This window comes from Lissotriton vulgaris, chromosome 5 (genome assembly GCF_964263255.1).
Source record: "Lissotriton vulgaris chromosome 5, aLisVul1.2, whole genome shotgun sequence".
NCBI lineage: Eukaryota > Metazoa > Chordata > Amphibia > Caudata > Salamandridae > Lissotriton > Lissotriton vulgaris.
The window spans coordinates 1,546,197,698-1,546,224,039 of NC_141693.1; the positions used below are offsets into that span (position 1 = coordinate 1,546,197,698).

The window sequence follows — 26,342 nt, forward strand, 5'->3', positions numbered from 1 at the left end:
CTGCCGGCACCTAGGGAAACCTAGCAAACCTATACATTTTTGAAAAGTAGACACCCAGGGGAATTCAGGATGGGGTCACTCGACTGCCTACCCCCAGGTTCTCTTACCCAGAATCCCTTGCAAAGCTAAGAAATTGGAAAAAAAAACGCATTTTCCTCACATTTCTGTGGTGGAAAGTTCCGGAATCTGCGTGGATCAACAAATTTCCACCCACCCAGCGTTCCCCCAGGTCTCCCGAGAAAAATGGTACCTCACTTGCCTGGGTAGGCATAGTGGCTGCGACAGGAAACAGTGCAAAACGCAACGTGGTCACAACTCAATTTTTCAGTGAAATTGTGCACGTTTTGGGCAAAGAGACTACCTTTTGTTTTTGAACCCTAGCTCTGCCGGCACCTAGGGAAACCTAGCAAACCTATACATTTTTGAAAAGTAGACACCCAGGGGAATTCAGGATGGGGTCACTCGACTGCCTACCCCCAGGTTCTCTTACCCAGAATCCCTTGCAAAGCTAAGAAATTGGAAAAAAAAACGCATTTTCCTCACATTTCTGTGGTGGAAAGTTCCGGAATCTGCGTGGATCAACAAATTTCCACCCACCCAGCGTTCCCCCAGGTCTCCCGAGAAAAATGGTACCTCACTTGCCTGGGTAGGCATAGTGGCTGCGACAGGAAACAGTGCAAAACGCAACATGGTCACAACTCAATTTTTCAGTGAAATTGTGCACGTTTTGGGCAAAGAGACTACCTTTTGTTTTTGAACCCTAGCTCTGCCGGCACCTAGGGAAACCTAGCAAACCTATACATTTTTGAAAATTAGACACCCAGGGGAATTCAGGATGGGGTCACTCGACTGCCTACCCCCAGGTTCTCTTACCCAGAATCCCTTGCAAAGCTAAGAAATTGGAAAAAAAAACGCATTTTCCTCACATTTCTGTGGTGGAAAGTTTCGGAATCTGCGTGGATCAACAAATTTCCACCCACCCAGCGTTCCCCCAGGTCTCCCGAGAAAAATGGTACCTCACTTGCCTGGGTAGGCATAGTGGCTGCGACAGGAAACAGTGCAAAACGCAACGTGGTCACAACTCAATTTTTCAGTGAAATTGTGCACGTTTTGGGCAAAGAGACTACCTTTTGTTTTTGAACCCTAGCTCTGCCGGCACCTAGGGAAACCTAGCAAACCTATACATTTTTGAAAAGTAGACACCCAGGGGAATTCAGGATGGGGTCACTCGACTGCCTACCCCCAGGTTCTCTTACCCAGAATCCCTTGCAAAGCTAAGAAATTGGAAAAAAAACGCATTTTCCTCACATTTCTGTGGTGGAAAGTTCCGGAATCTGCGTGGATCAACAAATTTCCACCCACCCAGCGTTCCCCCAGGTCTCCCGAGAAAAATGGTACCTCACTTGCCTGGGTAGGCATAGTGGCTGCGACAGGAAACAGTGCAAAACGCAACGTGGTCACAACTCAATTTTTCAGTGAAATTGTGCACGTTTTGGGCAAAGAGACTACCTTTTGTTTTTGAACCCTAGCTCTGCCGGCACCTAGGGAAACCTAGCAAACCTATACATTTTTGAAAAGTAGATACCCAGGGGAATTCAGGATGGGGTCACTCGACTGCCTACCCCCAGGTTCTCTTACCCAGAATCCCTTGCAAAGCTAAGAAATTGGAAAAAAAACGCATTTTCCTCACATTTCTGTGGTGGAAAGTTCCGGAATCTGCGTGGATCAACAAATTTCCACCCACCCAGCGTTCCCCCAGGTCTCCCGAGAAAAATGGTATCTCATTTGCCTGGGTAGGCATAGTAGCTGCGACAGGAAACAGTGCAAAACGCAACGTGGTCACAACTCAATTTTTCAGTGAAATTGTGCACGTTTTGGGCAAAGAGACTACCTTTTGTTTTTGAACCCTAGCTCTGCCGGCACCTAGGGCATAGTGGCTGCGAAAGGAAATGGTTCAAATTGTACGGTGGTGAATTTACAATCCCAAATTGCAAAACAATTGGCCCGGGGCTCGGTGGTATTCTTTGGAAAGTACAAAACCCAAACAGTTCTGAAAAGTAGACCCCCGGGGGAGTCCAGGGAGGTATGGCATGCGTGGGTCCCCGAACGTTTTCCTACCCAGAACACCTTGCAAACCTTAAAATTAGGTAAAATAATCACTTTTTCAAACTTTTTTGCGTGGAATCACCGTGCCGGCAAAAATGTCCTACCACCCAGCGCTCCCCTTGTTCTCCCGAGTAAAAGGATACCTCACTTGTGTGGGTGCCCCAAAGCAGAACAGGCCAAAAACGAATGTTGAAAAAAGTAGTATTTCAGTGTAACAAATTAAGCCCCCCTGCCTTAGTCACAGGCCTTTGGCCCACCCACACAAGTGAGGTATCATTTTACTCGGGAGAACAAGGGGAACGCAGGGTGGTAGGACATTTGTGCCGACACGGCGATCCCACGCAAAAATGTATGGAAAAATGTTTTTTTAACCTAAATTTGTGGTTTGCAGGGATTTCTGGGTAGGAAAACACTGGGGGACCCACGCATGCCATACCTCCCTGGACTCCCCCGGGTGTCTAGTTTTCAGAACTGTTTGGGTTTGGTAGTTTCCAAAGATGCCCGCCGAGCCCCGGTCCAAAAACTCAGCCCCCCCCCCCAAAAAAAGAAGGTAATCTTGCTATTGGTTATTGTAATGTCTCCACCGTACGATTTGGACCGTTTCCTGTTGCAGCCACTATGCCTACCCACGCAAGTGAGGTGCCATTTTTATCGGGAGACCTGGGGGAACGCTGGGTGGGAGGAAATTTGTGTGAGCCCAGTGACGCCACGCTTTCCCACACAAAAAAAGTGTGTAAAAACAGATTTTTCCATCAAAAATTGAGGTTTGCAAGGGATTCCGGGTAAAGGAACGTTGGAGAATCCACGCAAGCCATACCTCCTTGGAAGCCCCCGGGTGTCTACTTTTCAGAAATGTGTGGGTTTGGTAGGTTTCCCGACATAGCCGTCTCGCATGGGGCCAAAAACCCAGGTAACCCCTCTTGCAAAAGCTGGTGGTATTGAATGTCAATCCCACCAGCTTTTGAAAGAGGGGTTACCTGGGTTTTTGGCCCCGTGCGAGACGGCCATGTAGGAAAACCTACCAAACCCACACATTTATGAAAAGTAGACACCCGGGGGCTTCCAAGGAGGTATGGCTTGCGTGCATCCTCCAACGTTCCTTTACCCAGAATCCCTTGCAAACCTCAATTTTTGCAGAAAAAGTCAGTTTTTTCACACTTTTTTGTGTGGGAAAGCGTGGCGTCACTGGGCTCACACAAATTTCCTCCCACCCAGCGTTCCCCCAGGTCTCCCGAGAAAAATGGTACTTCACTTGCGTGGGTAGGCATAGTGGCTGCGAAAGGAAATGGTTCAAATTGTACGGTGGTGAATTTACAATCCCAAATTGCAAAACAACCTTGATTTTGGGGGGGGGGCACCTGAGTTTTTGGCCCGGGGCTCGGTGGTATTCATTGGAAAGTACAAAACCCAAACAGTTCTGAAAAGTAGACCCCCGGGGGAGTCCAGGGAGGTATGGCATGCGTGGGTCCCCGAACGTTTTCCTACCCAGAACACCTTCCAAACCTTAAAATTAGGTAAAATAATCACTTTTTCAAACTTTTTTGCGTGGAATCACCGTGCCGGCAAAAATGTCCTACCACCCAGCGCTCCCCTTGTTCTCCCGAGTAAAAGGATACCTCACTTGTGTGGGTGCCCCAAAGCAGAACAGTCCGAAAATGAATTTTGAAAAAGTAGTATTTGAGCTTTACAAATTAAGCCCCCTGCCTTAGACACAGGCCTTTGGCCCACCCACACAAGTGAGGTATCCTTTTACTCGGGAGAACAAGGGGAACGCTGGGTGGTAGGACATTTTTGCCGGCATGGAGATCCCACGCAAAAAAGTTTGGAAAAGTGATATTTTTACCTAATTTTAAGGTTTGCAAGGAGTTCTGGGTAGGAAAACATTGGGGGACCTACGCATGCCATATCTCCCTGGACTCCCCCGGGTGTCTACTTTTCAGAACTGTTTGGGTTTGGTAGTTTCCAAAGAATACCACCGAGCCCCGGGCCAAAGACTCAGGTCCCCCCCCCAAAATCAAGGTTGTTTTGCATTTGGGTATTGCAATTTCTCCACCGTACGATTTGGACCGTTTCCTGTTGCAGCCACTATACCTACCCACGCAAGTGAGGTACCATTTTTATCGGGAGACCTGGGGGAACGCTGGGTGGGAGGAAATTTGTGTGAGCCCAGTGACGCCACGCTTTCCCACACAAAAAAGTGTGAAAAAACTGACTTTTTCTGCAAAAATTGAGGTTTGCAAGGGATTCTGGGTAAAGGAACGTTGGAGGATCCACGCAAGCCATACCTCCTTGGAAGCCCCCGGGTGTCTACTTTTCATAAATGTGTGGGTTTGGTAGGTTTTCCTACATGGCCGTCTCGCACGGGGCCAAAAACCCAGGTAACCCCTCTTTCAAAAGCTGGTGGGATTGACATTCAATACCACCAGCTTTTGCAAGAGGGGTTACCTGGGTTTTTGGCCCCGTGCTAGACGGCCATCTAGGGAAACCTACCAAACCCACACATTTCTGAAAAGTAGACACCCGGGGGCTTCCAAGGAGGTTTGGCTTGCATGGATCCTCCAACGTTCCTTTACCCAGAATCCCTTGCAAACCTCAATTTTAGCTAAAAAAAAATCATTTTTTTCACACTTTTTTGCATGGGAAAGCGTGGCATCACTGGGCACACACAAATTTCCTTCCACCCAGCGTTCCCCCAGGTCTCCCGATAAAAATGGTACCTCACTTGCGTGGGTAGGCATAGTGGCTGCAACAGGAAACGGTCCAAATCGTACAGTGGAGAATTAAGTTTTCAATTTGAGAGCGTGTGATTCAAGGAAATTGTGACAGACAATTTCAAGTTTGCAGGAGATTCTGGATAAAAATCAACAATAGAATTCACCAGAAAGACATGACCATATACTTCCATGGTTTAACAATAATAACTAAATTTAGTAAGTTATTTATGGCTATAATGTACACCGTAACAGAGTTACTCAAAAGTCAAACATTCAAGGCACGGTTAACTATTCCTCAAAGACACACACATACAGGTTGGATTTGGCACGAGGGCGAGTGATGGTTCAGTACATAAAATTTAATTAACAAGATATTTCAAAAAATGAAATGCTCTGTCAATAAATAAATGCATAAAAACCGAACCAGTGACTCGCAACTCGTGAGCTGTAAAGCCACGACAAGGCACCAACCGTTTTACAGGCCATTCACGCGCCTTTCATACCTGATACAAACCAGACCATTGACACCATCCGGAAAGAACAGCAACACATTACAACAATCACAATAAGGGACAAGGTACACCCTACTTCAGAAAGAGATAAAAGACAAACATTACTGCACAGCCATCAAATCCGCAAGCACACACACATTCTGGTTGGATTTGGCACGAGGGTGAGTGATGATTCTGTACATACAATTGTATTTGCAAGTAATTTCAAAAAAATGAAATACACTGCGTATAATTGAAAGTATGATAAACTGAACCACTGACTCACAGCTCGTGAGCTGTAAAGCCACGTCAAGGCACCAACCTCTTTACAGGCCATTCATACACCTTTCGTACGTGTGACACATACAAAACATTCACACCGCCAGCCGCGGACCCATCACATTTCAACACTCCCACCAGCAGACAGCGCCATTCAAGGGCCCATCACTTTCACACGCCCACATTTCTGAAATTTCAACAACACAAAATGATGGACTGCGTGGAGTGTCACTCACCTAGCAGTGTGTGTAGTGACCAAAGTAACTACTCACACACCGCCAGCCGAGCGCCAGTCCACCGACACCATCACCCAAGCACCAGACCATGCACACCACTAGCCAAACACCACTCAGCGCACACCGACAGCCAAGTACCACTCCACACACACCACCAGCCAAGCAACACACCACGCACACTGCAAGCCAAGGGGCACTCCACACACAACGCCAGCCAAGCACCACTCCGTGCACAGACAGCCAAGCACCACTCCACACACACCGCCAGCCAAGCGCCACTCCACGCGCACCACCATCCAAGCACCAGACCATGCACACCGCCAGCCAAACACCACTCAGCGCACACCGACAGGCAAGTACCACTCCACACACACCACCAGACAAGCACCACTCCACGCACACCCCAAGCCAAGTGCCACTCCACAAACACCGCCAGGCAAGCACCACTCCGTGCACAGACAGCCAAGTAGCACTCCACGCACACCACCAGCCAAGCGCCACTCCACACACACCACCAGCCAAGCGTCACTCCACACACACCACCAGCCAAGCGCAACTCCACACACACCGCCAGCCAAGCACCACTTCGTGCACAGACAGCCAAGTATCACTCCACGCACACCACCAGCCAAGCGCCACTCCACGCACACCACCAGCCAAGCACCACTCCACGCACACCACCAGCCAAGGACAAATCCAAACACAACACCAGGCAAGCGCAAGAGCACGCACATGGCCAACAAAACACCAGACCACGCACACCGCCAGACAAGCACCAGTCCACAGACACCGCCAGACAAGCACCAGTCCACAGACACCGGCAGCCAAGCGCCAAACCATGCACACCGTCAGACAATGGACACTACACGCAAACCAACATCATACTTTAGTTTTTTTTGAAAATGAAAGAAAAACAAAAACAAATTGCAAATTGATACAAATCTACTAACTCAACAACTACACTAAAAAGACTACACAAATGCAAACTTTGAAACTGAACAATAAGACCAACCAGTTCACTTTACCACTCATTGATACTCCCAAAAATTCTTTTGCGTGTGGTACAATCTATAACAAGCAGGTACACACAGCCCGGGGTTTGAAGGGCAGTCAGGGCAGTACATACGAACCTCCTTCCGCAAACCTCTTCGCCAACAGACTCTACATCTCCGACTGGGAAAGTCTTTTGAGGTTGTAGGAGGAATTTGACCAGGAAAATGGCGATCTTTCAATCTGGCAATATCCTCCACCACTCCAACTCTAGGAACACTTGCCTGTTCAACTAAAACAAGGCTGCCTATTACAGACTCCTGAAACTTTTCAAAAGTAATCTTTGACTGGGGACAAGATTTCTGGAACACAACAAAAGCATTAAAGGTTGCCAAGTGGAAAAGATGGATAGCCAACTTCTTTTACCAAATGTAAGCCTTACGAAGAGCAGCATACGGTTCCAACCTCTGATCTACTCTGTCAACACCACCCATGTACTTATTGTAGTGCATTATGCACACAGGTTTGCGCACTTCTGCAACCTGACCCCAAACAGTCACCGGTTCAGTGCTTTCATCATGTATTGTAGTCAACATGTAGACATCTCTCCTGTCTGAAAACTTCACAGCTAGAAGCTCCTCACAACGCAATGCACTACACTGTCCCCGAGCAAGCTTCTGACACACAAGTTCTTTTGGGAAACCTTTACGGTTTGAGCGGATTGTTCCACAAGCAACAGTGTCCACTTTGCCCAATTCCCTGAACAACCGCACACCAGTGTAGAAGTTATCGACATACAAATGATGGCCTTTGTTAACAAATCCACGACCAAGTTCCCACACAATTTTCTCAGTCACTCCAAAAGTCGACGGACAACCAGGGGGGTTAATCCTGGATTCCTTACCAGTGTACACCCTGAAATTAGAGACATATCCAGTCTCACTGTCACACAGCATATACAGTCTGATTCCATAGCGTGCCCTCTTACTAGGAATCTATTGCCGAAATACCAAGCGGCCTTTGAACAACAGCAAAGACTCGTCCACTGCAATTTCTTTCCCAGGATAAAAGATCTCAGAAAATCGATCAACGAAATGATCAATGACAAGCCGAATCTTGAAAAGACGGTCACAATCAGGGTGATCTCGTGGCAAAGCAAGACTATTGTCAACAAAATGCATCATCCGAAGCAGAAGCAAATACCGATCACAACTCATGACTGCCGGAAATATAGCTGTAGCCATCAAGGGACTAGTAGACCAATATGAAGCCATTGATGGTTTCCTAAGCAAGCCCATCAAAAAAGTTAAACCCAAAAACTTTTTCATCTCCTCCAAATTTGTGGGAGTCCACCGGGTAGCTCTAGCGTGGGGCTTAAGGCTGGCACTGTTCACCCTCAAAAAATTTTCAGCATACAAATTAGTCTGCTCTACAATCTCTGCCACAAACACATCATCCATAAACAACTTGAAAAAATCAATAGGCAAAAAGTTTTCTGTGTTCACCCTACACCCTGGAACACCAGTAAATTCAGGCAATGCCGGCTGCACCATGCCTGGTGCAACCCAGAGGTCAGAACTTTCAACATCAAGTCTTGCAGCCGCAGGCTGCCGCCCAGCTGCCTCTCGTCTTACTGCACCAACAGGAATACTAGCAACCCCAGGCTGCAGCCCAGATGTCTCTTGCCGCACTATTGGCACAGGAATGTCCTCCGCAACCACAGACACAACAATGTCCTCTGCAACCACAGGCGCAGCAATGTCCTCCGCAACCACAGGCACATCATCCACACCAAAAGTAGCTTCATCAGCACTCAGAGTGTCTTCATCATCAGATGAAGCCATGTGTAGAGAAAACTCACTACCTGAATCTTCACCTCCCACCTCTGGTTCAGAATCAAAGTCAGACTCTGGACCATGGTCAGAGGAAGAATCAAAAAGCAATCCAACAACTTGCTGAGCAGTAATCCGGCGGCTAGCCATTATCCTTACAAATAAAGGAGTCTGCACAAACAACAACAACCCCAACACTGCGCAAAGTAAGATGAAAAATGTAAGCCTTTTCCAAAAAAAAACTAATTTAGAAAATATATACAATTCACTTACAAGACACAACTACACTCACCAGCACCTACTCTGCAAAGACACAGCAAAGGGGCAACGATATCCCACTAGAAAGAAGAAGAAAACACACTTACATCTACAGAAGGACACATCAAAAACAAATGCAAAACATGTTTTACAATCACAACAAACAGAAACCAAACATACTCGTATTTTACTACACACTTTTCAAAAAAATACAATCACAGTACAATTGAACAAAAAAGAGGTCTCTTACCAAACACATACAACTACAGAAACAGCAGAACAACCAGTAACGGAACCGCACACTGCAACACTCTAAAGAGAAAAAAAAACAACACACATTACAACAGGCTATGTCACAGGGTATGTCACAAATGGGGTGTCTGTCCCCAAGGGGGGAAGATTATAAATCATTATAAACGTGGGCCCCCTGGAAGCAACCCTACGGAGGGCAGAGAGGCCAAATAAAGACACGGCAGAACATACTGAAAACAAATGGGCCAAAGGAAGCAACCCTTGGCCAAGGGGTCGCTCCCTATAAAAAACAAAAACCTGGAGTACAGTGGGCTTTTCTACCCCCCCCCCCCTGGGACCAGAAACTGTAAAAAAAAACAGCCACTCCGCCCCCAGGGGGGGGGGGGGCAGAATAGTCTACAATATTTATAATGCCCCCTGGAAGCGACCCTTGCCCAAGGGGTCGCTTCCGTTATAAATATACTAAAATCCCTGGTGTCTAGTGGGCTTTTCTACCCCCCCTGGGTCCAGATGTGGCCCAAAAAATGGGTTATCTGCCCCCAGGGGGGGGCAGACAAGTCTACAAAAAATTATGGGCCACTAGGAAGCGACCCTTCCCCAAGGGGGTCGCTTCCTTTACAATTAGAAATAAATCCCTGGTGTCTAGTGGGCTTTTCTGCCCCCCTGGGTCCAGATAACGCACTAACATGGGCGATCTGCACCCAGGGGGGGCAGAAAAGTCTGCATTGAAAAATGATGGCCCTAGGAAGCGACCCTTCCCCAAGGGGTCGCTTCCTTTACAACTATATATAAATCCCTGGTGTCTAGTGGGCTTTTCTGCCCCCCCTGGGTCGAGATCGCTCGCTAAAACGAGCGATGTCGACCCAGGGGGGGCAGAAAAGTCTGAATGACAAAATAATTGCCCCTGGAAGCGACCCTTGCCCAAGGGGTCGCTTCCTTTTCAAACATAAACAATCCCTGGTGTCTAGTGGGCTTTTCTGCCCCCCCTGGGTCGAGATCGCTCGCTAAAACGAGCGATGTCGACCCAGGGGGGGCAGAAAAGTCTGAATTATAAAAATATTGCCCCTGGAAGCGACCCTTCCCCAAGGGGTCGCTTCCTTTACAATTATACATAAATCCCTGGTGTCTAGTGGGCTTTTCTGCCCCCCCTGGGTCGAGATCGCTCGCTAAAACGAGCGATGTCGACCCAGGGGGGGCAGAAAAGTCTGAATTTCAAAATATTTGCCCCTGGAAGCGACCCTTGCCCAAGGGGTCGCTTCCTTTTCAAACGTAAACAATCCCTGGTGTCTAGTGGGCTTTTCTGCCCCCCCTGGGTCGAGATCGCTCGCTAAAACGAGCGATGTCGACCCAGGGGGGGCAGAAAAGTCTGAATTACAACATAATTCCCCCTGGAAGCGACCCTTGCCCAAGGGGTCGCTTCCTTTCCAACAAAAAACATCCCTGGTGTCTAGTGGGGGCATTACTGGTGCAGGATCGCGACGCTGTGCGTGATCCTGAACCAGTAATGCCCAGCATTGGGACATCAGGGGAGAGGAAACAGTGTTTCCTCCCCCCTGATGCCTCAAGGCACCGAGAAATGGCCCCCCCGCCCCACCGGAGCACCAAACACCGACCTTGTTCCTGGACGCGCTGGAAACAAATGGCTTCCAGCGCGTCCAGCGCTTCCTGATGACGTCGGCGCGCGCTGTGCGCGCTGACGTCACCAGGAAGCGTGGGGGGGCCAGGGGGTGGCAGCGGAAAGTCTTCTGATGCCACCCCAGCAAAAAAAACCAAGATCGCTGCACAAGGGGGGAGCGCCAGCGCTCTCCCCCAGGGCTGTACTGATGACGGAGCGGTTCCGTCATCAGCACAGCCCAACCGATGCTGATGACGGAACCGCTCCGTCATCAGCATCGAAGGGGTTAACTGCACAAATCATACAGATTTTACACTTGAAGCACTCCATGAACACATACTTACACACCTTGCATTTCATCTACACACCCTTAAGCTAAAAACCCATTCTGTCAAGTCAAAATTCTGCAACCCTATTACATATTCCATGCGTGTACATAGAAGCACTTCTTAATGCCACTAACATGAACAAGATTTTAGGCTGAAGATGCAATCTAAATGACTGTGCAGTATGTACTCCACTTCATGAATAATTAGGAATGAGAACATGATGGCTATAAGAGTATTGGAAGAGCCTGCTTCCATTCTGAATGGAAATCTGAGATGTGTGACCATTGGCAAAATCCGACCACGAAGGGACTCGAACCCTCAATCTTCTGATCCGAAGTCAGACGCCTTATCTTATCCATTAGGCCACGCGGTCATATGTCCTGCTGTGCTTATTTTTATAATGTAGGTGGTATGCAAGGATGGGAAATATGATATTGATAGTTATTTAGGTTTACATCCCATTGTGTGTTTTCAGCTCCTTTCAATTAAAGCACTCTTTTGGAATCTATATAATGAAAATGTCACCAGTACGATAAGCTTTTGTTTTCTTTTTTGCATTTAAACCTCTTTCTTTATGAGATTAAAGCTCAGTTGTATGCTTTACATAGCTCTGGATATTTCCAGAAGTGGAGAGAAACTGTTTTGACAGTAGTACAAACTGCTCCTTTCTGGATATGCCAATTTACACACGCTCAAAGGTTGTATGTGTTTCATGAATCCTGACTTGCCCTATTCAAGTAGCTGAAAGCCTGTCACCACCTCTAGAAACAACAGTTACACCAATCCAATTCAAATCATTTTTTCCAAAGGAATATCTTCTGCTGGGTCAAAGTTGCATCTGACAAAGATAGGTGTTTAAAAATCTACTTTGTAGTTTCAGAGCACCAACATGAGTCCAGAGAGTACAGAAGTAAAATGGTACCATTTCAAAGTTCCTAATACCTCATAAGCTTCTGAACGGAAGCATGTAATAAATATATAAATTTTTCAAGAAAAGTAATACTGGATATTGGTTTTCACCTCAGATGGTACTCGAACCCACAATCCCGGGCTTAGGAGGCCAGTGCCTTATCCATTAGGCCACTGAGGCACAGATAAACACTTGCAGTCTAGAGGCATTATTTAAATGTATTCAATCGTCAAACACTGGTGTCTGCACACAGGACATTTCTCAGTTCTCTCCATAAGTAAACGTCCCATTTTCATCCTCTTCCATCCCCGACTTTAACACTCTGTTCTGTGCTATAATGGAGGCTCTGCATTTCGAGCAAGTGGAGAGAAATTGGAGGAGAACCACTTTCGACTCAACACTTCTTCTTTCCTGGATACTTTTCTCAATAAACTAGGCTTTGACAGTGGCATCAAGCCGTCCTTGTCTTCAGCAGGACACAGAAACAGGCACCAAGTCTCCTAACCAAGTTCAACCACACTCTGCAACTTAATAGACCAATGCTTTACAAATTAGCCAACTGTGTCATCAGCAAAGGCAGCCAATGTGCCAATCCTTTATAATTCTTCTGTAGTACTTCTCTTTCTCGTAGGCAAAATTTGCACTTTAACTGCACAAATCATACAGATTTTACACTTGAAGCACTCCATGAACACATACTTACACACCTTGCATTTCATCTACACACCCTTAAGCTAAAAACCCATTCCGTCAAGTCAAAATTCTGCAACCCTATTACATATTCAGTGCGTGTACACAGAAGCACTTCTTAATGCCACTAACATGAACAAGAATTTAGGCTGAAGATGCAATCTAAATGACTGTGCAGTATGTACTCCACTTCATGAATAATTAGGAATGAGAACATGATGGCTATAAGAGTATTGGAAGAGCCTGCTTCCATTCTGAATGGAAATCTGAGATGTGTGACCATTGGCAAAATCCGACCACGAAGGGACTCGAACCCTCAATCTTCTGATCCGAAGTCAGACGCCTTATCTTATCCATTAGGCCACGCGGTCATATGTCCTGCTGTGCTTATTTTTATAATGTAGGTGGTATGCAAGGATGGGAAATATGATATTGATAGTTATTTAGGTTTACATCCCATTGTGTGTTTTCAGCTCCTTTCAATTAAAGCACTCTTTTGGAATCTATATAATGAAAATGTCACCAGTACGATAAGCTTTTGTTTTCTTTTTTGCATTTAAACCTCTTTCTTTATGAGATTAAAGCTCAGTTGTATGCTTTACATAGCTCTGGATATTTCCAGAAGTGGAGAGAAACTGTTTTGACAGTAGTACAAACTGCTCCTTTCTGGATATGCCAATTTACACACGCTCAAAGGTTGTATGTGTTTCATGAATCCTGACTTGCCCTATTCAAGTAGCTGAAAGCCTGTCACCACCTCTAGAAACAACAGTTACACCAATCCAATTCAAATCATTTTTTCCAAAGGAATATCTTCTGCTGGGTCAAAGTTGCATCTGACAAAGATAGGTGTTTAAAAATCTACTTTGTAGTTTCAGAGCACCAACATGAGTCCAGAGAGTACAGAAGTAAAATGGTACCATTTCAAAGTTCCTAATACCTCATAAGCTTCTGAACGGAAGCATGTAATAAATATATAAATTTTTCAAGAAAAGTAATACTGGATATTGGTTTTCACCTCAGATGGTACTCGAACCCACAATCCCGGGCTTAGGAGGCCAGTGCCTTATCCATTAGGCCACTGAGGCACAGATAAACACTTGCAGTCTAGAGGCATTATTTAAATGTATTCAATCGTCAAACACTGGTGTCTGCACACAGGACATTTCTCAGTTCTCTCCATAAGTAAACGTCCCATTTTCATCCTCTTCCATCCCCGACTTTAACACTCTGTTCTGTGCTATAATGGAGGCTCTGCATTTCGAGCAAGTGGAGAGAAATTGGAGGAGAACCACTTTCGACTCAACACTTCTTCTTTCCTGGATACTTTTCTCAATAAACTAGGCTTTGACAGTGGCATCAAGCCGTCCTTGTCTTCAGCAGGACACAGAAACAGGCACCAAGTCTCCTAACCAAGTTCAACCACACTCTGCAACTTAATAGACCAATGCTTTACAAATTAGCCAACTGTGTCATCAGCAAAGGCAGCCAATGTGCCAATCCTTTATAATTCTTCTGTAGTACTTCTCTTTCTCGTAGGCAAAATTTGCACTTTAACTGCACAAATCATACAGATTTTACACTTGAAGCACTCCATGAACACATACTTACACACCTTGCATTTCATCTACACACCCTTAAGCTAAAAACCCATTCCGTCAAGTCAAAATTCTGCAACCCTATTACATATTCAGTGCGTGTACACAGAAGCACTTCTTAATGCCACTAACATGAACAAGATTTTAGGCTGAAGATGCAATCTAAATGACTGTGCAGTATGTACTCCACTTCATGAATAATTAGGAATGAGAACATGATGGCTATAAGAGTATTGGAAGAGCCTGCTTCCATTCTGAATGGAAATCTGAGTTGTGTGACCATTGGCAAAAACCAACCACGAAGGGACTCGAACCCTCAAGCTTCTGATCCGAAGTCAGACGCCTTATCCATTAGGCCACCCGGTCATATGTCCTGCTGTGCTTATTTTTATAATGTAGGTGGTATGCAAGGATGGGAAATATGATATTGATAGTTATTTAGGTTTACATCCCATTGTGTGTTTTCAGCTCCTTTCAATTAAAGCACTCTTTTGGAATCTATATAATGAGAATGTCACCAGTTTGATAAGCTTTTGTTTCCTTTTTTGCATTTAAACCTCTTTCTTCATGAGATTAAAGCTCAGTTGTATGATTTACATAGCTCTGGATATTTCCAGAAGTGGAGAGAAACTGTTTTGACAGTAGTACAAACTGCTCCTTTCTGGATATGCCAATTTACACACGCTCAAAGGTTGTATACGTTTCATGAATCCTGACTTGCCCTATTCAAGTAGCTGAAAGCCTGTCACCACCTCTAGAAACAACAGTTACACCAATCCAATTCAAATCATTTTTTCCAAAGGTATATCTTCTGCCGGGTCAAAGTTGCATCTGACAAAGATAGGTGTTTAAAAATCTACTTTGTAGTTTCAGAACACCAAAATGACCCTGAAGAGTACAGAAGTAAAATGGTACCATTTCAAAGTTCCTAATACCTCATAAGCTTCTGAGCGGAAGGATGTAATAAATGTATAAAATTTTCTGGAAAAGTAAGAGTGGATATTGGTTTTCACCTCAGATTGGACTCAAACGCACAATCCCTGGCTTAGGAGGCCAGTGCCTTATCCATTAGGCCACTGAGGCACAGATAAACACTTGCAGTCTAGAGGCATTATTTAAATGTATTCAATTGTCAAACACTGGTGTCTGCACACAGGACATTTCTCAGTTCTCTCCATAAGTAAACTTCCCATTTTCATCCTCTTCCATCCCCGACTTTAACACTCTGTTCTGTGCTATAATGGAGGCTCTGCATTTCGAGCAAGTGGAGAGAAATTGGAGGAGAACCACTTTCGACTCAACACTTCTTCTTTCCTGGATGCTTTTCTCAATAAACTGGGCTTTGACAGTGGTATCAAGCAGTCCTTGTCTTCAGCAGGACACAGAAACAGGCACCAAGTCTCCTAACCAAGTTCAACCACACTCTGCAACTTAATAGACCAATGCTTTACAAATTAGCCAACTGTGTCATCAGCAAAGGCAGCCAATGTGCCAATCCTTTATAATTCTTCTGTAGTACTTCTCTTTCTCGTAGGCAAAATTAGCACTTTAACTGCACAAATCATACAGATTTTACACTTGAAGCACTCCATGAACACATACTTACACACCTTGCATTTCATCTACACACCCTTAAGCTAAAAACCCATTCTGTCAAGTCAAAATTCTGCAACCCCATTACATATTCAGTGCGTGTACATAGAAGCACTTCTTAATGCCACTAACATGAACAAGATTTTAGGCTGAAGATGCAATCTAAATGACTGGTCAGTGTGTACTCCACTTTATGAATAATTAGGAATGAGAACATGATGGCTATAAGAGTATTGGAAGAGCCTGCTTCCATTCTGAATGGAAATCTGAGTTGTGTGACCATTGGCAAAAACCGACCACGAAGGGACTCGAACCCTCAATCTTCTGATCCGAAGTCAGACGCCTTATCCATTAGGCCACGCGGTCATATGTCCTGCTTTGCTTATTTTTATAATGTAGGTGGTATGCAAGGATGGGAAATATGATATTGATAGTTATTTAGGTTTACATCCCATTGTGTGTTTTCAGCTCCTTTCAATTAAAGCACTCTTTTGGAATCTATATAATGAAAATGTCACCAGTACGATAAGATTTTGTTTTCTTTTTTGCATTTAAACCTCTTTCTTCATGAGATTAAAGCTCAGTTGTATGCTTTACATAGCTCTGGATATTTCCAGAAGTGGAGAGAAACTGTTTTGACAGTAGTACAAACTGCTCCTTTCTGGATATGCCAATTTACATACGCTCAAAGGTTGTATACGTTTCATGAATCCTGCCTTGCCCTATTCAAGTAGCTGAAAGCCTGTCACCACCTCTAGAAACAACAGTGACACCAATCCAATTCAAATCATTTTTTCCAAAGGAATATCTTCTGCCGGGTCAAAGTTGCATCTGGCAAAGATAGGTGTTTAAAAATCTACTTTGTAGTTTCAGAACACCAACATGAGTCCGGAGAGTACAGAAGTAAAATGGTACCATTTCAAAGTTCCTAATACCTCATAAGCTTCTGAGCGGAAGCATGTAATATATATATCAATTTTTCTGGAAAAGTAAGAGTGGATATTGGTTTTCACCTCAGATGGAACTCGAACCCACAATCCCTGGCGTAGGAGGCCAGTGCCTTATCCATTAGGCCACTGAGGCACAGATAAACACTTGCAGTCTAGAGGCATTATTTAAATGTATTCAATCGTCAAACACTGATGTCTGCACACAGGACATTTCCCAGTTCTCTCCATAAGTAAACTTCCCATTTTCATCCTCTTCAATCCCCGACTTTAACACTCTGTTCTGTGCTACAATGGAGGCTCTGCATTTCGAGCAAGTGGAGAGAAATTGGAGGAGAACCACTTTCGACTCAACACTTCTTCTTTCCTGGATGATTTTTCTCAATAAACTGGGCTTTGACAGTGGTATCAAGCCGTCTTTGTCTTCAGCAGGACACAGAAACAGGCACCAAGTCTCCTAACCAAGTTCAACCACACTCTGCAACTTAATAGACTAATGCTTCACAAATTAGCCAACTGTGTCATCAGCAAAGGCAGCCAATGTGCCAATCCTTTATAATTCTTCTGTAGTACTTTTCTTTCTCGTAGGCAAAATTAGCACTTTAACTGCACAAATCATACAGATTTTTACACTTGAAGCACTCCATGAACACATACTTACACACCTTGCATTTCATCTACACACCCTTAAGCTAAAAACCCATTTTGTCAAGTCAAAATTCTGCAACCCTATTACATATTCAGTGCGTGTACATAGAAGAACTTCTTAATGCCACTAACATTGACAAGATTTTAGGCTGAAGATGCAATCTAAATGACTGTGCAGTATGTACTCCACTTCATGAATAATTAGGAATGAGAACATGATGGCTATAAGAGTATTGGAAGAGCCTGCTTCCATTCTGAACGGAAAGCTGAGTTGTGTGTCCATTGGCAAAAACCGGCCACGAAGGGATTCGAACCCTCAATCTTCTGATCCGAAGTCAGACACCTTATCCATTAGGCCACGCAGTCATATGTCCTGCTGTGCTTATTTTTATAATGTAGGTGGTATGCAAGGATGGGAAATATGATATTGATAGTTATTTAGGTTTACATCCCATTGTGTTTTTTCAGCTCCTTTCAATTAAAGCACTCTTTTGGAATCTATATAATGAGAATGTCACCAGTACGATAAGCTTTTGTTTTCTTTTTTGCATTTAAACCTCTTTCTTTATGAGATTAAAGCTCAGTTGTATGCTTTACATAGCTCTGGATATTTCCAGAAGTGGAGAGAAACTGTTTTGACAGTAGTACAAACTGCTCCTTTCTGGATATGCCAATTTACACACGCTCAAAGGTTGTATACGTTTCATGAATCCTGCCTTGCCCTATTCAAGTAGCTGAAAGCCTGTCACCACCTCTAGAAACAACAGTTGCACTAATCCAATTCAAATCATTTTTTCCAAAGGAATATCTTCTGCCGGGTCAAAGTTGCAGCTGACAAAGATAGGTGTTTAAAAATCTACTTTGTAGTTTCAGAGCACCAACATGAGTCCAGAGAGTACAGAAGTAAAATGGTACCATTTCAAAGTTCCTAATACCTCATAAGCTTCTGAACGGAAGCATGTAATAAATATATAAATTTTTCAAGAAAAGTAATACTGGATATTGGTTTTCACCTCAGATGGTACTCGAACCCACAATCCCGGGCTTAGGAGGCCAGTGCCTTATCCATTAGGCCACTGAGGCACAGATAAACACTTGCAGTCTAGAGGCATTATTTAAATGTATTCAATCGTCAAACACTGGTGTCTGCACACAGGACATTTCTCAGTTCTCTCCATAAGTAAACGTCCCATTTTCATCCTCTTCCATCCCCGACTTTAACACTCTGTTCTGTGCTATAATGGAGGCTCTGCATTTCGAGCAAGTGGAGAGAAATTGGAGGAGAACCACTTTCGACTCAACACTTCTTCTTTCCTGGATACTTTTCTCAATAAACTAGGCTTTGACAGTGGTATCAAGCCGTCCTTGTCTTCAGCAGGACACAGAAACAGGCACCAAGTCTCCTAACCAAGTTCAACCACACTCTGCAACTTAATAGACCAATGCTTTACAAATTAGCCAACTGTGTCATCAGCAAAGGCAGCCAATGTGCCAATCCTTTATAATTCTTCTGTAGTACTTCTCTTTCTCGTAGGCAAAATTTGCACTTTAACTGCACAAATCATACAGATTTTACACTTGAAGCACTCCATGAACACATACTTACACACCTTGCATTTCATCTACACACCCTTAAGCTAAAAACCCATTCCGTCAAGTCAAAATTCTGCAACCCTATTACATATTCAGTGCGTGTACATAGAAGCACTTCTTAATGCCACTAACATGAACAAGATTTTAGGCTGAAGATGCAATCTAAATGACTGTGCAGTATGTACTCCACTTCATGAATAATTAGGAATGAGAACATGATGGCTATAAGAGTATTGGAAGAGCCTGCTTCCATTCTGAATGGAAATCTGAGTTGTGTGACCATTGGCAAAAACCAACCACGAAGGGACTCGAACCCTCAAGCTTCTGATCCGAAGTCAGACGCCTTATCCATTAGGCCACCCGGTCATATGTCCTGCTGTGCTTATTTTTATAATGTAGGTGGTATGCAAGGATGGGAAATATGATATTGATAGTTATTTAGGTTTACATCCCATTGTGTGTTTTCAGCTCCTTTCAATTAAAGCACTCTTTTGGAATCTATATAATGAGAATGTCACCAGTTTGATAAGCTTTTGTTTTCTTTTTTGCATTTAAACCTCTTTCTTCATGAGATTAAAGCTCAGTTGTATGATTTACATAGCTCTGGATATTTCCAGAAGTGGAGAGAAACTGTTTTGACAGTAGTACAAACTGCTCCTTTCTGGATATGCCAATTTACACACGCTCAAAGGTTGTATACGTTTCATGAATCCTGACTTGCCCTATTCAAGTAGCTGAAAGCCTGTCACCACCTCTAGAAACAACAGTTACACCAATCCAATTCAAATCATTTTTTCCAAAGGTATATCTTCTGCCGGGTCAAAGTTGCATCTGACAAAGATAGGTGTTTAAAAATCTACTTTGTAGTTTCAGAACACCAAAATGACCCTGAAGAGTACAGAAGTAAAATGGTACCATTTCAAAGTTCCTAATACCTCATAAGCTTCTGAGCGGAAGCATGTAATAAATGTATAAAATTTTCTGGAAAAGTAAGAGTGGATATTGGTTTTCACCTCAGATGGGACTCAAACGCACAATCCCTGGCTTAGGAGGCCAGTGCCTTATCCATTAGGCCACTGAGGCACAGATAAACACTTGCAATCTAGAGGCATTATTTAAATGTATTCAATCGTCAAACACTGGTTTCTGCACACAGGACATTTCTCAGTTCTCTCCATAAGTAAACTTCCCATTTTCATCCTCTTCCATCCCCGACTTTAACACTCTGTTCTGTGCTATAATGGAGGCTCTGCATTTCGCGCAAGTGGAGAGAAATTGGAGGAGAACCACTTTCGACTCAACACTTCTTCTTTCCTGGATGCTTTTCTCAATAAACTGGGCTTTGACAGTGGTATCAAGCCGTCCTTGTCTTCAGCAGGACACAGAAACAGGCACCAAGTCTGCTAACCAAGTTCAACCACACTCTGCAACTTAATAGACCAATGCTTTACAAATTAGCCAACTGTGTCCTCAGCAAAGGCAGCCAATGTGCAAAACCTTTATAATTCTTCTGTAGTACTTTTCTTTCTCGTAGGCAAAATTAGCACTTTAACTGCACAAATCATACAGATTTTTACACTTGAAGCACTCCATGAACACATACTTACACACCTTGCATTTCATCTACGAACCCTTAAGCTAAAAACCCATTCTGTCAAGTCAAAATTCTGCAACCCTATTACATATTCAGTGCGTGTACATAGAAGCACTTCTTAATGCCACTAACATGGACAAGATTTTAGGCTGAAGATGCAATCTAAATGACTGTGCAGTATGTACTCCACTTCATGAATAATTAGGAATGAGAACATGATGGCTATAAGAGTATTGGAAGAGCCTGCTTCCATTCTGAATGGAAAGCTGAGTTGTGTGACCATTGGCAAAAACCGACCACGAAGGGACTCCAACCCTCAATCTTCTGATCCGAAGTCAGACGCCTTATCCATTAGGCCACGCGGTCATATGTCTTGCTGTGCTTATTTTTATAATGTAGGTGGTATGCAAGGATGGGAAATATGATATTGATAGTTATTTAGGTTTACATCCCATTGTGTTTTTTCAGCTCCTTTCAATTAAAGCACTCTTTTGGAATCTATATAATGAGAATGTCACCAGTACGATAAGCTTTTGTTTTCTTTTTTGCATTTAAACCTCTTTCTTCATGAGAATAAAGCTCAATTGTATGCTTTACATAGCTCTGGATATTTCTAGAAGTGGAGAGAAACTGTTTTGACAGTAGTAAAAACTGCTCCTTTCTGGATATGCCAATTTACACACGCTCAAATGTTGTATACGTTTCATGAATCCTGACTTGCCCTATTCAAGTAGCTGAAAGCCTGTCACCACCTCTAGAAACAACAGTTACACCAATCCAATTCAAATCATTTTTTCCAAAGGAATATCTTCTGCCGGGTCAAAGTTGCATCTGACAAAGATAGGTGTTTAAAAATCTACTTTGTAGTTTCAGAACACCAACATGACTCTGAAGAGTACAGAAGTAAAATGGTACCATTTCAAAGTTCCTAATACCACATAAGCTTCTGAGCGGAAGCATGTAATAAATATATCAATTTTTCTGGAAAAGTAAGAGTGGATATTGGTTTTCAACTCAGATGGGACTCGAACCCACAATCCCTGGCTTAGGAGGCCAGTGCCTTATCCATTAGGCCACTGAGGCACAGATAAACATTTGCAGTCTAGAGGCATTATTTAAATGTATTCAATCGTCAAACACTGGTGTCTGCACACAGGACATTTCTCAGTTCTCTCCATAAGTAAACTTCCCATTTTCATCCTCTTCCATCCCCGACTTTAACACTCTGTTCTGTGCTATAATGGAGGCTCTGCATTTCGCGCAAGTGGAGAGAAATTGGAGGAGAACCACTTTCGACTCAATACTTCTTCTTTCCTGGATGCTTTTCTCAATAAACTGGGCTTTGACAGTGGTATCAAGCCGTCCTTGTCTTCAGCAGGACACAGAAACAGGCACCAAGTCTCCTAACCAAGTTCAACCACTCTCTGCAACTTAATAGACCAATGCTTCACAAATTAGCCAACTGTGTCATCAGCAAAGGCAGCCAATGTGCCAATCCTTTATAATTCTTCTGTAGTACTTCTCTTTCTCGTAGGCAAAATTAGCATTTAACTGCACAAATCATACAGATTTTACACTTGAAGCACTCCATGAACACATACTTACACACCTTGCATTTCATCTACACACCCTTAAGCTAAAAACCCATTCTGTCAAGTCAAAATTCTGCAACCCTATTACATATTCCGTGCGTGTACATAGAAGCACTTCTTAATGCCACTAACATGAACAAGATTTTAGGATGAAGATGCAATCTAAATGACTGTGCAGTATGTACTCCACTTCATGAATAATTAGGAATGAGAACATGATGGCTATAATAGTATTGGAAGAGTCTGCTTCCATTCTGAATGGAAATCTGACTTGTGTGACAATTGGCAAAAACCGACCACGAAGGGACTCAAACCTTCAATCTTCTGATCTGAAGTCAGACGCCTTATCCATTAGGCCACGCGGTCATATGTTCTGCTGTACTTATTTTTATAATGTAGGTGGTATGCAAGGATGGGAAATATGATATTGATAGTTATTTAGGTTTACATCCCATTGTGTGTTTTCAGCTCCTTTCAATTAAAGCACTCTTTTGGAATCTATATAATGAAAATGTCACCAGTACGATAAGCTTTTGTTTTCTTTTTTGCATTTAAACCTCTTTCTTCATGAGAATAAAGCTCAGTTGTACGCTTTACATAGCTCTGGATATTTCTAGAGGTGGAGAGAAACTGTTTTGACAGTAGTAAAAACTGCTCCTTTCTGGATATGCCAATTTACACACGCTCAAAGGTTGTATACGTTTCATGAATCCTGACTTGCCCTATTCAAGTAGCTGAAAGCCTGTCACCACCTCTAGAAACAACAGTTACACCAATCCAATTCAAATCATTTTTTCCAAAGGAATATCTTCTGCCGGGTCAAAGTTGCATCTGACAAAGATAGGTGTTTAAAATCTACTTTGTAGTTTCAGAACACCAACATGACTCTGAAGAGTACAGAAGTAAAATGGTACCATTTCAAAGTTCCTAATACCACATAAGCTTCTGAGCGGAAGCATGTAATATATATATCAATTTTTCTGGAAAAGTAAGAGTGGATATTGGTTTTCACCTCAGATGGGACTCGAACCCACAATCCCTGGCTTAGGAGGCCAGTGCCTTATCCATTAGGCCACTGAGGCACAGATGAACACTTGCAGTCTAGAGGCATAATTCAAATGTATTCAATTGTCAAACACTGGTGTCTGCACACAGGACATTTCTCAGTTCTCTCCATAAGTAAACTTCCCATTTTCATCCTCTTCCATCCCCGACTTTAACACTCTGTTCTGTGCTATAATGGAGGCTCTGCATTTCGAGCAAGTGGAGAGAAATTGGAGGAGAACCACTTTCGACTCAACACTTCTTCTTTCCTGGATGCTTTTCTCAATAAACTGGGCTTTGACAGTGGTATCAAGCCGTCCTTGTCTTCAGCAGGATACAGAAACAGGCACCAAGTCTCCTAACCAAGTTCAACCACACTCTGCAACTTAATAGACCAATGCTTTACAAATTAGCCAACTGTGTCATCAGCAAAGGCAGCCAATGTGCCAATCCTTTATAATTCTTCTGTAGTACTTTTCTTTCTCGTAGGCAAAATTAGCACTTTAACTGCACAAACCATACAGATTTTTACACTTGAAGCACTCCATGAACACATACTTACACACCTTGCATTTCATCTACACACCCTTAAGCTAAAAACCCATTCGGTCAAGTCAAAATTCTGCAACCCTATTACATATTCAGTGCGTGTACATAGAAGCACTTCTTAATGCCACTAACATGGACAAGATTTTAGGCTGAAGATGAAATCTAAATGACTGTGCAGTATGTACTCCACTTCATGAATAATTAGGAATGAGAACATGATGGCTATAAGAGTATTGGAAGAGCCTGCTTCCATTCTGAATGGAAAGCTGAGTTGTGTGTCCATTGGCAAAAAGCGACCACGAAGGGACTCGAACCCTCAACCTTCTGATCCGAAGTCAGACACCTTATCCATTAGGCCACGCGGTCATATGTTCTGCTGTGCTTATTTTTATAATGTAGGTGGTATGCAAGGATGGGAAATATGATATTGATAGTTATTTAGGTTTACATCCCATTGTGTTTTTTCAGCTCCTTTCAATTAAAGCACTCTTTTGGAATCTATATAATGAGAATGTCACCAGTACGATAAGCTTTTGTTTTCTTTTTTGCATTTAAACCTCTTTCTTCATGAGATTAAAGCTCAGTTGTATGCTTTACATAGCTCTGGATATTTCCAGAAGTGGAAAAGAAACTGTTTTGACAGTAGTACAAACTGCTCCTTTCTGGATATGCCAATTTACACACGCTCAAAGGTTGTATTCGTTTCATGAATCCTGCCTTGCCCTATTCAAGTAGCTGAAAGCCTGTCACCACCTCTAGAAACAACAGTTACACCAATCCAATTCAAATCATTTTTTCCAAAGGAATATCTTCTGCCGGGTCAAAGTTGCAGCTGACAAAGATAGGTGTTTAAAAATCTACTTTGTAGTTTCAGAACACCAACATGAGTCCGGAGAGTACAGAAGTAAAATGGTACCATTTCAAAGTTCCTAATACCTCATAAGCTTCTGAGTGGAAGCATGTAATAAATATATAAATTTTTCTAGAAAAGTAATAGTGGATATTGGTTTTCACCTCAGATGGGACTCGAACCCACAATCCCTGGCTTAGGAGGCCAGTGCCTTATCCATTAGGCCACTGAGGCACAGATGAACACTTGCAGTCTAGAGGCATTATTTAAATGTATTCAATTGTCAAACACTGGTGTCTGCACACAGGACATTTCTCAGTTCTCTCCATAAGTAAACTTCCCATTTTCATCCTCTTCCATCCCCGACTTTAACACTCTGTTCTGTGCTATAATGGAGGCTCTGCATTTCGCGCAAGTGGAGAGAAATTGGAGGAGAACCACTTTCGACTCAACACTTCTTCTTTCCTGGATGCTTTTCTCAATAAACTGGGCTTTGACAGTGGTATCAAGCCGTCCTTGTCTTCAGCAGGACACAGAAACAGGCACCAAGTCTGCTAACCAAGTTCAACCACACTCTGCAACTTAATAGACCAATGCTTTACAAATTAGCCAACTGTGTCATCAGCAAAGGCAGCCAATGTGCAAAACCTTTATAATTCTTCTGTAGTACTTTTCTTTCTCGTAGGCAAAATTAGCACTTTAACTGCACAATCATACAGATTTTTATACTTGAAGCACTCCCGGAACACATACTTACACACCTTGCATTTCATCTACACACCCTTAAGCTAAAAACCCATTCTGTCAAGTCAAAATTCTGCAACCCTATTACATATTCAGTGCGTGTACATAGAAGCACTTCTTAATGCCACTAACATGGACAAGATTTTAGGCTGAAGATGCAATCTAAATGACTGTGCAGTATGTACTCCACTTCATGAATAATTAGGAATGAGAACATGATGGCTATAAGAGTATTGGAAGAGCCTGCTTCCATTCTGAATGGAAAGCTGAGTTGTGTGACCATTGACAAAAACCGACCACGAAGGGACTCGAACCCTCAATCTTCTGATCCGAAGTCAGACACCTTATCCATTAGGCCACGCGGTCATATGTCCTGCTGTGCTGATTTTTATAATGTAGGTGGTATGCAAGGATGGGAAATATGATATTGATAGTTATTTAGGTTTACATCCCATTGCGTGTTTTCAGCTCCTTTCAATTAAAGCACTCTTTTGGAATCTATATAATGAAAATGTCACCAGTACGATAAGCTTTTGTTTTCTTTTTTGCATTTAAACCTCTTTCTTTATGAGATTAAAGCTCAGTTGTATGCTTTACATAGCTCTGGATATTTCCAGAAGTGGAGAGAAACTGTTTTGACAGTAGTACAAACTGCTCCTTTCTGGATATGCCAATTTACACACGCTCAAAGGTTGTATACGTTTCATGAATCCTGCCTTGCCCTATTCAAGTGGCTGAAAGCCTGTCACCACCTCTAGAAACAACAGTTACACCAATCCGATTCAAATCATTTTTTCCAAAGGAATATCTTCTGCCGGGTCAAAGTTGCATCTGACAAAGATAGGTGTTTAAAAATCTACTTTGTAGTTTCAGAACACCAACATGAGT

General features: G+C 43.2%; 10 non-coding genes across 10 annotated transcripts; all 10 read right to left on the reverse strand.

Moving 5' to 3' along the window:
* Positions 1-11,397: 11,397 nt before the first annotated feature.
* On the reverse strand, positions 11,398-11,475 carry TRNAR-UCG (transfer RNA arginine (anticodon UCG)). The gene has a single exon. It is a non-coding gene; the product is annotated as a tRNA-Arg (tRNA).
* Positions 11,476-12,995: 1,520 nt separating this feature from the next.
* TRNAR-UCG (transfer RNA arginine (anticodon UCG)) lies at positions 12,996-13,073 on the reverse strand. The gene has a single exon. It is a non-coding gene; the product is annotated as a tRNA-Arg (tRNA).
* A 3,113-nt stretch (positions 13,074-16,186) lies between these two features.
* Positions 16,187-16,259, reverse strand: TRNAR-UCG (transfer RNA arginine (anticodon UCG)). Its single transcript has one exon. It is a non-coding gene; the product is annotated as a tRNA-Arg (tRNA).
* Positions 16,260-17,781: 1,522 nt separating this feature from the next.
* TRNAR-UCG (transfer RNA arginine (anticodon UCG)) lies at positions 17,782-17,854 on the reverse strand. Its single transcript has one exon. It is a non-coding gene; the product is annotated as a tRNA-Arg (tRNA).
* Positions 17,855-20,968: 3,114 nt separating this feature from the next.
* Positions 20,969-21,041, reverse strand: TRNAR-UCG (transfer RNA arginine (anticodon UCG)). Its single transcript has one exon. It is a non-coding gene; the product is annotated as a tRNA-Arg (tRNA).
* Positions 21,042-21,685: 644 nt separating this feature from the next.
* Positions 21,686-21,758, reverse strand: TRNAR-CCU (transfer RNA arginine (anticodon CCU)). The gene has a single exon. It is a non-coding gene; the product is annotated as a tRNA-Arg (tRNA).
* Positions 21,759-23,276: 1,518 nt separating this feature from the next.
* Positions 23,277-23,349, reverse strand: TRNAR-CCU (transfer RNA arginine (anticodon CCU)). The gene has a single exon. It is a non-coding gene; the product is annotated as a tRNA-Arg (tRNA).
* An 804-nt stretch (positions 23,350-24,153) lies between these two features.
* TRNAR-UCG (transfer RNA arginine (anticodon UCG)) lies at positions 24,154-24,226 on the reverse strand. The gene has a single exon. It is a non-coding gene; the product is annotated as a tRNA-Arg (tRNA).
* A 645-nt stretch (positions 24,227-24,871) lies between these two features.
* On the reverse strand, positions 24,872-24,944 carry TRNAR-CCU (transfer RNA arginine (anticodon CCU)). Its single transcript has one exon. It is a non-coding gene; the product is annotated as a tRNA-Arg (tRNA).
* Positions 24,945-25,747: 803 nt separating this feature from the next.
* TRNAR-UCG (transfer RNA arginine (anticodon UCG)) lies at positions 25,748-25,820 on the reverse strand. Its single transcript has one exon. It is a non-coding gene; the product is annotated as a tRNA-Arg (tRNA).
* Between the last annotated feature and the right edge of the window lie 522 nt (positions 25,821-26,342).